Genomic DNA, 13,246 nt, shown 5'->3' with positions numbered 1-13,246 from the left:
CACCCTCTCATGCAGAGAAACTTTATTAAGCCAAGTCTCCTCCAGCGAGCATCTGCGCCAAGTAATACAGGTCCAAGGCCCAGTCCGGGAACACAGCTTCCAAATCCCACGATTGTGACATGCGCAACAAGATCATCGTTCCATGATTAGAATTTTGATTCGAGAAATTAGCAATTTGAGGATCTTATTTTCCTGGTAATGTATACATTTGGGATGAAGAAAATGTTTTAATTATATTGTTGGTATTACACCATCACCATCAAATGAGAAGCCCAGGTTTTCTATTTTGTTTTTTGTTAGTTCAAGGACAAAGTCTACAGCACCTGATCTTCCCGATTGGTCTCCCAAAACAGTACTGGTCAGGCTCACACTGTATAACTTCCAAGATCGGACGAGATTGGGCATATGCAGTGTGATATGGCTGTAGAAAGAAACCTTTGAAAGAAACACTTAGGGCTTTCAAAGTAGGCTAGGTGTATATACCCTTAGTTCATATAAAAGGTGCTATCTCATAGCTATCATTGAACCCCCGTGGGGATAATGTCTGTAGTTCAAAAATCCAAAACATTTCTTTTTTAGAAAGTTTGTTGCAGAGATCTCCTCCTCTTTCTCCCAGGGAGATCTGTTCAATGGCTTTGAAAGACATGTCTTCCAGATTTGATGCATGAACTTGGGTAAAATGTTTATAGACAGTGTGTCCTTCTACTTTATTCTTTATATTTCTTATATGCTCTTGTATTCTGAGTTTAAGAGGTCTTTTCATTTTCCCGATGTACTTTATCCCGCAGGTACACTCTAATAAATAAATAATGGAAGTGGAATTGTAGTTCATGTGTTGTCTTATTTTAAATTCTTTGGAATCATTAAAATTCTTAAAAATCTTTCTTTGTGGATGCATAAATTTACAGATGTAGCATCTCCCACATTTATAGCATCCTGGATACTTGGATAAAACACTTTTTTCCTGGATATTGTCTTTCTTTAACATGCTGGGAGCAAGCAGGTCTTTCAAGTTCTTTGCTTTTTTGAAAACTACTGGTGGTCTGGTTGGTAGAAACTCCTTCAGGATCGGATCCATCTGTAGTATGTGCCAATGTCTATTCAGTGCTTTTTTGATTTGCACTCTATGTGGTTATAAAAGGAATAAAACCATTCTCCTGTTTTTCTTTTTCTTTGTACTGAAGTAGACTATTCCTTTCTAGACTTTGAACCTTATTAGATGCTGTTTCCATAATAATCTCAGGGTATTCTTTATCCCGAAAACGTGTTTTGTAGATTTGTAGTTGTTCATTGAATGTGACGTCTTTGGTACAATTTCTTTTAATGCGGTGAAATTGGGAATAGGGAATGTTATTTTTCCAATTTCTCAAGTGACTACTTGTATAGTGCAAGTAGCTATTTGAGTCCACTTCTTTGATGTAGTTTTGAGTGATGATCTCCTCATTTTCACCAATCAATCTCAAATCTAAAAACTCAATAGATGATTTACTAATATTGGATTTGAACCTCAAATTTATGTCATTGTTGAAAATGTGTAATAAAAAAGATTTAAAATCATCTTCCGATCCACTCCAAATAATTAAAATATCATTTATGTATCTTTTGTAGAGTTTAATACAGCTTAAAAAAGGGTTATTAGAATAAATAAAATGATTTTCCCAACTTCCCATAAAAAGATTTGCGAAACTTGGAGCAAAAATTGTCCCCATCGCAGTACCACATATTTGTTTATAAAAGTTATCCAAAAATGTAAAATAATTATGATTTAAAATGAACAGCATAAGTTCACATAAAAAGTCTTTATGAATTTGGGATAATGACTCATCTTCATCTAAAAATTGTCTGCAAGCTTGAAGTCCCTTGGAGTGTACGATACAGGTATACAACGACTGGACGTCTATTGTAACCCATATATAATTGTCATTCCATTCAATATCTTTCAAGATTTGTAAGACATGTGTAGTATCTTTCAAAAATGATTGAAGATTTACTACATAGTTTTTCAGAAAGACATCTATGTATTCAGACACGTGAGATGTAAGAGAGTTAATTCCAGCAATGATTGGTCTTCCCGGTGGTTCAGTCAAAGATTCATGTATTTTCGGTAAAAAGTAAAAAATGGAGGTAATAGGGTTGGTTTGCATAAGGTATTGAAATTCGTTTTTGTCAATGATATTTCTATGTAATCCATTTACTAATATAGATCTCAACTCCTCAATTTAATTGTCAATGGGATCGCTATCCAGCTGTATATAGGATTCTCTATCTCCTAAGAGTCTATTGGCTTCTGCTAGATAGTATGTGCGATCCATTATCACCAGTCCTCCCCCTTTATCAGCTGGTTTTATAACTATGTCTCCATTCTCCTGTAATTTTCTCAAGGCTTCTTTCTCTTCTTTTTTCAAATTACTCCTCCTAGCATTTGGTAGATCTGCTTCGCATATATCCTTCTTAACCAAGTCATAGAAGATGTTGATGTGGCTGCCTTTAGATTCAATAGGATAATACTTTGATTTGGGTTTTAATCCTGATTTGGAATTTTCTCTCTCATGGTTGGAGATAATAGCATTATTCTTTTTCAAAAAATGTCTTTTCAAGATTTCTAATAAATTTATTCAAATCTATATAGGTTTCAAACTTGTTCATCTTATTCGTAGGTGCGAAGTTCAAGCCCTTCTTTAATAGTGAAATTTCAGGCTGACTGAGTGTGTGTTGAGAAAGATTAAAAATGCCTTGGGTGTTATCACTGTTTATTGGATGTTTCTTCTTTTGTGTTTTCTTTCTTCCATTTCCTCGTATTCCTCTTTTTCTGCTATACCTGTTTTCATGGGAGAGGCTAGTTTTGTAGTTTGTTTGAAAAAAGTTCTTTTCGGATGTTGTATTCTGGGATTCATCTCCGGGGATAAAAAATCTGTGTCACTGGTGGACTCCAGTCTCTGCAATGTGGAATATCTGTTGTACAGACTTAAAGGTTGAGATTGCGGAGGTCTGTAGTGATTTTTAGAACCATTTTTCACATAGTGTGCTCTTGGTGTCCTTTTCCAATGGAGTACATCTCTTATGAGTGGTGGTATAAATTGTGATGAATTCTTTATTCTGCTCCAATTTTTAATTCTATTAGTTTCGTAGTCTTGTTTGTCCCTTGCAAACTTTTTTCCTTACCCCGCATAACTGTTTCTTCTAATCTTTCCAGTTTTTTATATATATATAGACACACACATACATAGATAGATAAAAACAGGAGGCATTCAAATCGTTCAAATAAAGTTAAAATGGTCCTTTATTAGGTTTCCAATGGTTTAAGAGTCACCCTATTATTACAGACAAGCAATGCATACATATACACACACATACATACATGCATATACACACATATATACTGTATATGCAAATACACACACATATATACTGTATAAGTATATATATATACACACACTAATACATACAGTACACATACACACAAGTATACAGTATATTATATATATATATATATATATATATATATACACACACACTTACTTACATACATACATACATACATACATACACACCTACACACATACATAGGTACGAGACTTTACACACCAACCTGTGGGACGGTACTTTGGTTGTGCATGCATACTGGGTTTTTTCTTATGGCTGGTAGTGGCAGCAGCTCAGCCTCTGCGCTCCACCTGCTGGGCTGACTTTTCTCATCATGTCTGTGCCCAGAACTCAGTTGCCGAGGGAGGCAGATAGGGGCACTGGGGGATGACCCGGGGACCAGAACTTCTAGGGAACACACAGGGACGCTTTAGAACTACATGGGGCTTCATCAACATGGGGGCGGGGCTTCGGATTGCATGCAGAGACGGCATGCATGGCCATGGGATGGAGCTTCAGAGTTCAGACAGTCTGGGGTGAAGCTTCGGAAGGCCAATGTGTGGAGGGGGGGACAGTGAATGATCGGTGCTCCAGATCCTTCAAGTGCAGTGCAGATAGTCTTGACAGGTAATTTTTTTTTTCCTGTCAACACTGTCTGCACTGCAGGGGATGCTGTGGGCCTATTTTCAAGGTGGGCCAGGAGATGTAGCTCCACCCACCCCATTATTAATCTGACCCTGAGCATAATGAGCAAATAAAAACAAACAGCTATACACAGTTGAAATACAGCAACTTTTAGTTTTAGAATAACAAAACACAAGACAGTCATAACTTATATATCAGTATAAATAATAGTGAGAGCCACAGTGGGCTGAGGTACCTAGAACTTTCATGAAGATGCAAAATACTGTGACCACAATATTCCATTGTTTCTAGTAACTTGGGGGTTTCCTTACAGAGAAGAACAAGTAAAATGAGCTACACCCTGCTTTTACAATCTACCAGCTGCACAACAGCACAGTTCAGAGCTACGTATACTTCTCCCCTTCAAAGCTGCTCAGCCTCTTACAGGGAACATTTTTACTTCCCTGTTTACCTACAATCTACAACTCAGTGCAAGATAAAAGCAGGAATACGCCGGAAGGGAAGGATCCAACCCAATCCCCACAATGTGAGGACCAGTGACAGCTTCTAAGGGTCTTCTGCTTTCCCAGGTTCTATTAATGCAGGTATAGGGAAGAGAAAAAAGCACTGCCCATGCACTAAACCACCCCTGCCCTCACTTTGGTACACTAGGCCCCTCTAACTGGACAGCGGCAGTGCTATACCCCAAACAGGCACTTACAGGCAGGCACTAGTCTCACCCACTAGCTGCGCGGTGGCAGCACTATGTCCCACAACAAGGGGCCCACTAGAAATGGCATTATTAAAGAGGTGTGAGTGAAGGGTTAATCACGGCCTCACCACCTGCTGCGGCGCTTCTGCCACCGGAAGAGGATAAAAGCCGGAAACATAGTAAATGCATTGAAAAAGCCAGAAATCTATAGTAAATGTAGTAGAAAAGCAAGAAATCATATTACATGTATTGAAAAAGCCGGAAATATATAGTAAATGTATTAGAAAAGCCAGAAATCCATAGTAAATGTATTAGAAAAGCCGGAAATCCATAGTAAATGTATTAGAAAAGTCAGAAATCTATAGTAAATGTATTAGAAAAGCCGTAAATCTATAATAAATGTATTAGAAAAGCCGGAAATCTATAGTAAATGTATTAGAAAAGCCGGAAATCCATAGTAAATGTTTTAGGAAAGCCGGAAATCTATAGTAAATGTATTAGAAAAGCCGGAAATCTATAGTAAATGTATTAGAAAAGCCAGAAATCATATTACATGTATTGAAAAAGCCAGAAATCTATAGCAAATGTATTAGAAAAGCCAGAAATCATATTACATGTATTGAAAAAGCCGGAAATCTATAGTAAATGTATTAGAAAAGCCGGAAATCCATAGTAAATGTATTAGAAAAGCCGGAAATCTATAGTAAATGTATTAGAAAAGTCGGAAATCCATAGTAAATGTATTAGAAAAGTCGGAAATCTATAGTAAATGTATTAGAAAAGCCGTAAATCTATAATAAATGTATTAGAAAAGACGGAAATCTATAGTAAATGTATTAGAAAATCCGGAAATCATATTACATGTATTGAAAAAGCCAGAAATCCATAGTAAATGTATTAGAAAAGCCGGTAATCTATAGTAAATGTATTAGAAAAGCCGGAAATCCATAGTAAATGTATTAGAAAAGCCAGAAATCTATAGTAGATGTATTAGAAAAGCCGGAAATCCATAATAAATGTATTAGAAAAGCCGGAAATCTATAGTAAATGTATTAGAAAAGCCGGAAATCCATAGTAAACGTATTAGAAAAGCCGGAAATCTATAGTAAATGTATTAGAAAAGCCGGAATGCCATAGTAAATGTATTAGAAAAGCCAGAAATCTATAGTAAATGTATTAGAAAAGCCGGAAATCATATTACATGTATTGAAAATGCTGGAAATCCATAGTAAATGTATTAGAAAAGCCAGAAATCATATTACATGTATTGAAAAAGCCAGAAATCTATAGTAAATGTATTAGAAAAGCCAGAAATCATATCACATGTATTGAAAAGCCGGAAATCTATAGTAAATGTATTACAAAGCCAGAAATCATATTACATGTATTGAAAAAGCCGGAAATCCATAGTAAATGTATTAGAAAAGCCGGAAATCATATTACATGTATTAGAAAAGTCGGAAATCTATAGTAAATGTATTAGAAAATCCGGAAATCATATTACATGTATTGAAAAAGCCAGAAATCCATAGTAAATGTATTAAAAAAGCCAGAAATCATATTACATGTATTGAAAAAGCCTGAAATCTATAGTAAATGTATTAGAAAAGCCAGAAATCATATTACATGTATTGAAAAAGCCGGAAATCTATAGTAAATGTATTAGAAAAGCCGGAAATCTATAGTAAATGTATTAGAAAAGCCGGAAATCCATAGTAAATGTATTAGAAAAGTTGGAAATCTATAGTAAATGTATTAGAAAAGCCGTAAATCTATAATAAATGTATTAGAAAAGACGGAAATCTATAGTAAATGTATTAGAAAAGCCAGAAATCCATAGTAAATGTTTTAGGAAAGCCGGAAATCTATAGTAAATGTATTAGAAAATCCGGAAATCATATTACATGTATTGAAAAAAACAGAAATCCATAGTAAATGTATTAGAAAAGCCAGAAATCATATTACATGTATTGAAAAAGCAAGAAATCTATAGTAAATGTATTAGAAAAGCCAGAAATCATATAACATGTATTGAAAAAGCCGGAAATCTATAGTAAATGTATTAGAAAAGCCGGAAATCCATAGTAAATGTATTAGAAAAGCCGGTAATCTATAGTAAATGTATTAGAAAAGCCGGAAATCCATAGTAAATGTATTAGAAAAGCCGGAAATCTATAGTAGATGTATTAGAAAAGCCGGAAATCCATAATAAATGTATTAGAAAAGCCGGAAATCTATAGTAAATGTATTAGAAAAGCCGGAAATCCATAATAAATGTATTAGAAAAGCCGGAAATCTATAGTAAATGTATTAGAAAAGCCGGAAATCCATAGTAAATGTATTAGAAAAGCCGGAAATCTATAGTAAATGTATTAGAAAGCCAGAAATCATATTACATGTATTGAAAAAGCCGGAAATCTATAGTAAATGTATTACAAAAGCCAGAAATCATATTACATGTATTGAAAAAGCCGGAAATCCATAGTAAATGTATTAGAAAAGCTGGAGTAATTTGTTATCCTGGGCTGCATTCCTATATTTCTTCCCCGGCTGGGAGCGTAGTCCTCTCCTCAGCAGCAGACAGGCTCCACTCCTCTTCCTCCGGGTCCTCTTAACCAACACCCGGGCGTCAGCGTTTCCCGGCAGCAGTGTCCTCCAGACACTCTCAGGGGCTTGCAGCGGGGGCCTACGGGTCTCCGATCAGCAGGGGCTGTCCTCCTCAATGCCCGCGCTGGCCAGTGGTCCTCTCCGCTCCACCCGCGGAGTCTTCCTGGCAGCTGGGGCTTATTCAGCAGCGGTTGCGCTCACCTCAGTGTGGCAGAGGGTCCCCAATTCCTGGTCCCAGTGGTAGGATCATTGGCAGCAGTTCTTCTTCTACGGGCACTTCGTCGGGCAGTCCGCTTTAGGTGAGAGCCTTCTTCCTGGGTCCTCGGGCTCTCCCAGTGGCTCTTGGCATTTGTGTCCTCCTACAGCCAGGCAGCCCTCATGGAGCAGACACTCCAGTGGTCAGTGGAAATGGGTCTTCCCAGCAGGACCTCCGATTTCACCAGGCACTCCTCACAGCTGGCAGGTCCAGGGCCAGATTAAGGTTTGTGGGGGCCCCTGGGCAACAAACATGTGGGGGCCCCTATTAAATGTGACAAACTGGGGGTATGCACAATGGGGACCTTATGCAGAGCCCCCAGTAGTGTCAGTGCCCACAGTGGTAGTGCCCCTTATGCAGTGCACCCAGTAGTAGTGCCCCTTATGCAGTGCCCCCAGTAGTAGTGCCCCTCATTAGTAGTGCCCCCTGTAGTAATGCCCTCTGTATAAATGCCCCCAGTAGTAATACCCCTGTAGTTGTGCCCCAAATAGTAATGCCCCCCAGTAGTAACTGGGCGTGTGCCCAATAGTAATGCCCTAGTAGTAATGCCCCCTGTATAAATCGCCAAGTAGTAATACCCATATAGTTGTGCCCCCAATAGTAACACCCCCAGTAGGCATTCCCCCTTTAGTAGAGCCCTCTGTAGAAATGCCCCCAGTAGTAATGCCCCTCTATTAGTGCCCCCAATAGTAATGCTCCCTCTCTAGTAGAGCCCCCAATAGTAATGCCCCGATTTATGCCCCCAGTAGTAATGCCTCCCCCTCCAATTAATGCCTCCCCCCCGAGTAATACCCCCAGTAGTAATTCCCCACCCCAGTAATGACCCCAGTAGTAATGCCCCAGAGGTAATGCTCCCCCCCAAGCAATGTCCCCTGTAGTAATGCCCCCTGCCAGTAATTCCCCCAGTAGTAATGCCTCCCCCCTCCCCGAGTAATGCCCCAGTAGTAATGTTCCCCGCCAGTAATGCCCCCAGTAGGCCACTTGCACTAAAAAAAAAAATAAAGCTCATATTTACCTTAAGCTAAGCCCCGCATCCACTGCAGTCCACTCGGCTGCTCCTCTGCACCATGGCAGAGACGTCATGACGTCTCTCCCATAGTGCACTGAGTGAGCCGGAAGCTGGAGCTCATGTGAGCTCAAGCCTTCGACTCTGGCTGCCGCTGTGGGGAGGGAGCCGGGTGCCCCCTGTTTACAGCGGGCGCCTGGCAAATGGAGCCTCTGTGCGGCGCCGGGGTTAGGTTGGCCGGAGGAGGCGTAACTGGTTCCGTCTCCTCCGGTCCACTTTAACCCCGATGGGTGTGGGGTCCCTTAACGTGTGGGGACCCAGGGACGATCGCTCCTGTTGCCCCCCCATTAATCCGGCCCTGGGCAGGTCAGTGGCTGCAGTCTCCTCCAGATGGCAGGAGCAGTTCCCATCTTTATCAGGGGCCAGCTGCGCCTCCTCCAGGCGGGGGTAGCAAGACTCCTCCAGGGCTTGGCGCGGGCATAACGCAGCCAGGTTCATCACACTGCAGCATCTCCCTGTGCAACAGCCGCCGACCCTTCAGACATCTCAGCTGGGGTCCGTTCACTGAAAGCGCTTCTCAATAAGGGGTTCTCTCCCTTATTCTGCAGCACTTTTCTTTAGTCCAGTATCGCAACAGCAGCCACATTCTGGGAGTCAGGGTCCTGGCAGAGAGGTATTGTGCCGGCTTACCGCAGCCAGGATTCCCTTCACTGAGACACCTCTCTGTGGCCTCAGCCGCTCCCTCTTCTACAGGTATTTGACTCTCTATACAAGCTACATGGCAGCTCCTTCCCATCAGGGCTCCCTCACTGCCTCACGCTGCCTTCTTTTCTCACTGTGGCTGGCTTGCCCACCTCAGCTCCCTGCTTCCTAACTAGTTCAGGGGCCCCAGCTACAGCCCACCCCCTGGACCCTCTGCCCTACAACCCACTCCACCAATAGGTCCCCAGGGATTTTCCCGGACTTATTTGTTGCTGGCCAGGACTATGGGGAAACTGTCTGCGCAGGCTCAGTGACAGTCTGCTGACAGGGTCATTAAAAATTCACTAAATCCCTGCTATAGGGCTTAATGAAGCATATAATATTTAAAAAAAACAAAAACTACAGGGGCTGCAGGGCTCTAAGAGTCCCCTAACTAACTTAGGTGTGACCCCATAACTATGGGGGTACCTCACTATATTCAAATAGGGGAGCCACACCAAGTGCCAGTGAGTCCTGACCGGCGATGTTTGGAAGCGGTGGAAAGGGCAGTTGGTATGTGTATACAATCGGGAAGCGGGCTGCCTTAATACTAGCAGCCGACTTCCCAACTGTCATGATGTAGATGTAGACGCCTGACATTTCCCCGACGCCTGGTGACCGGCGCCTGGCATCCCGATCGTAGGGATGCCGGGTGCTGCGAGCGGACAGCCGCGGGGGGGGAGGGTTAGGTTTAGGGCACCCGGGGGGGACTCAGGGTTAGGCACCCCCCCGGGGGACAGGTTTAGGCAGCGGGGAATGGGGGGTTAGGGTTAGGCACTTAGAGGAGGGATTAGGCACTTGGGGGGGAGGTTAGGGTTAGGCACACCTAAGAAGGGTTAGGGTTAGGTTTGGTTAGTTAGTTAGTACTTACTTATCCACGATCGGGATTTCCAGCGCTGTCGGGCTTCCGCTGCCGGGAGCTCTGCTGTTGTCGGCCAGGCGCTGCCGGGAATCGAACCATGCGGCCGGCGGTATTTCATACCGATTCCGTTGGTATGACTCCCCTATTTGAATTTTGGACTGCACTGCAGCCCCACCTCTGGAGCTTCCAGAGTTAGTAATGTTTGTTCTACTTAGTACTCTGGTCTGAAAAGCAAATTAAGTAAGAATATGTCCATAGACAGTTATTTGTGGCAAGATTCAAAGGGGTTTATTATTTAAGCTGAATGGGCCATTACAAATGTTAAACAGTATCCACATGTTTTAAGTAACAGGCCCATTTATCATTAGTGGCCTCCCCATATTCAACAAACTCTGAAAATGTGTGGCATAAGTTCCCGCAGTCCAGCTCCGTCTTGTGAGAAGGAGGACCTCCAGCCCTCTCTGTACGAATGCATGACTCAGCTCATGTATGCTCTCTTACACTGGCTGACAGTGTAAACTTTCACCACTACATATTAACAGTGTCAGTGTTAGGGCTGGTAGGACAGATGCTTTTTGGAATAGCTGTTCCACAACCAGAGGAATGCTGCTTTGTTCCAGTTGTTTTGTATCCACCATTGCTACTTATGGTGAGTTGGATCCTTCAGTATCAGGGCCCAATTGGGGCAAGATCATAGTTGCCGACATTCAGCTCCCTCCTTCCGGGAGGGAGCTGAATGCCTGCATTGTGTGGGGGGCGTGGCCGGGCTATGATGCCGTTTTGGGGGCCGGAAAAAGGCATTGTGAAGCAGGGGGCGGAGCCACGATGACGCAATTCGGCGCGAATCGCGTAATCGGGCCCCCCGCCAGCGGGGGTTTTTACTATTAGTCTGGGGGGGTAGGCGGCAGCCGGGAGGCTTGCCTGCCTTTCCGGGGGGTCGGGAGCGGCACCCGATATTCGGGAGGCTCCCGACCAAATCGGGAGGGTAGGCAAGCCTGGGCAAGATAATGAAAAGGCCGGAACATATCCAGCTGAGATAGGAGACACAACATTGATTTTGTTAGCGTTATGACATATGCAGCCAGACAGTGCACACTACTGTAACTATATATGCAAATCTGTTTTACATTTGCTAAACAAGGTAAAGGTCATAAATGATAAAAATGGCTAAATATTGATGAATCATTTCAGCTGAATAATGTAAATTAGTTCCACTGACAGGTTTACATAGTCTATCTAATGTAAATACAGCAGGGAAACTGAAGCATCTGGAATTACACAGTCCTAAAGCATTGGCACACTTTGCACAGTAGTAATGTTAACAATCTCTTCTGTAAACCTGGAGAGTGAAACTGTACCATCCTTAATTACTGGAACACGTATGCTAACCATTATACAAGTTATTTATCAAGGTAATACTATTTAGAAAGCACATCATACTTCTCATAATAAATGCATTGGGAATTGTGCTTATACTATGAGAGAGAGAGAGACTAGGGCCGGTTCAAGACCAAGTGGAGCATTTCCTTTAGCGCCCCTTCCCACTCTAACTGTCCCCATAACCTCACTCACACACTGCCCCCACAGCCTCACACACACATTTGACTCCATAGCCTCACACACACACTCTGCCCCCATTGCCTCACACACTGCTCCATAACCTCATACACTGCCCCCATTGCCTCACACACACACTGCCCCCGTAGCCTCACACACACTGCCCCCATAGCCTCACATACACTGCTCCCATTGCCTCACACACACACTTGCCTCATAGCCTTACACACACACTGCTCCATAGCCTCTCACACACATTGCCTCACACACACACACTGCCCCATTGCCTCACACACACACTGCCCCATTGCCTCACACACACTGCCCCATATCCTCACACATACACACTGCCCCATAGCCTCACACACACACACACTGCCCCCATTGCCTCACACACACACACACGCACACACACTGCCCCATTGCCTCACACACACACACTGCCCCCATTGCCTCACACACACACTGCCCCCATTGCCTCACACACTGCCCCCATTGCCTCACACACACTGCCCCCATAGCCTCACACACACACTGCCCCCATAGCCTTACACACACTTGCCTCATAGCCTCACACACACACTTCCCCATAGCCTCACACACACTTCCCTATAACCTCACACACACACTTCCCCATAGCCCCACACACACACTTCCCCATAGCCTCACACACACACTGCCCCATTGCCTCACACACACACACTGCCTCCATTGCCTCACACACACACACTGCCCCCATTGCCTCACACATACACTGCCCCATAGCCTCACACACACTGCCCTCATAGCCTCACACACACACTTGCCTCATAGCCTTACACACACAATGCCCCATAGCCTCACACACACACTTCCCCATAGCCTCACACACACACTGCCCCATTGCCTCACACACACACACTGCCACATTGCCTCTCACACACACTGCCCCACAGCCTCACACACACACACTGCCCCATTGCCTCACACACACACTGCCCCATAGCCTCACACACACACACTGCCCCCATTGTCTCACACACATACTGCCCTATAGCCTCACAATTGCTGGTATATTATAACAATAATAGTAATGAGTTATTACACAGGTTTACTGAGGTGTATTAGAATAATGGGAGTCCTTACCAGTGAAGAGAGTGGCCTGTTAGCGGGATCAGCATCTCATTGCCTTGTGTTGGAGGATGTGTCCCCGGCTGTCTCCGACCAGAACCAGCCTCTCCTGCAGCAAGGCCTGGCCGTTGAGCTCAGGAGCGGGGGCTGCCTGGGGTATCACAGCAATGCAGGAATCATGCCATGTAACATCCAATGCACCATGCCATGTAACATCCAGTGCACCATGCCATGGAACATCCACAGCACTATGCCATCTAACATGCTCTGCACCATGCCATGTATCATCCACTGCACCATGCCATGTAACATCCATTGCACCATGCCATGTAACATCCACTGCCCCATGCCATGTAACATCCACTGCAACATGCCATGGAACATCCACTTCACCATGCCATGGAACAT

General features: G+C 43.3%; 1 pseudogene; it reads right to left on the bottom strand.

The window, feature by feature from the left end:
* Nucleotides 1-311: 311 nt before the first annotated feature.
* Nucleotides 312-429, bottom strand: LOC148511393 (5S ribosomal RNA; annotated as a pseudogene).
* Between the last annotated feature and the right edge of the window lie 12,817 nt (nt 430-13,246).

Source organism: Taudactylus pleione, unplaced genomic scaffold, assembly GCF_031769625.1.
Source record: "Taudactylus pleione unplaced genomic scaffold, aTauple2 ptg000309l, whole genome shotgun sequence".
In the NCBI taxonomy this organism is placed as follows: Eukaryota; Metazoa; Chordata; class Amphibia; order Anura; family Myobatrachidae; genus Taudactylus; species Taudactylus pleione.
This window is presented reverse-complemented; position numbering and strand designations above follow the sequence as displayed.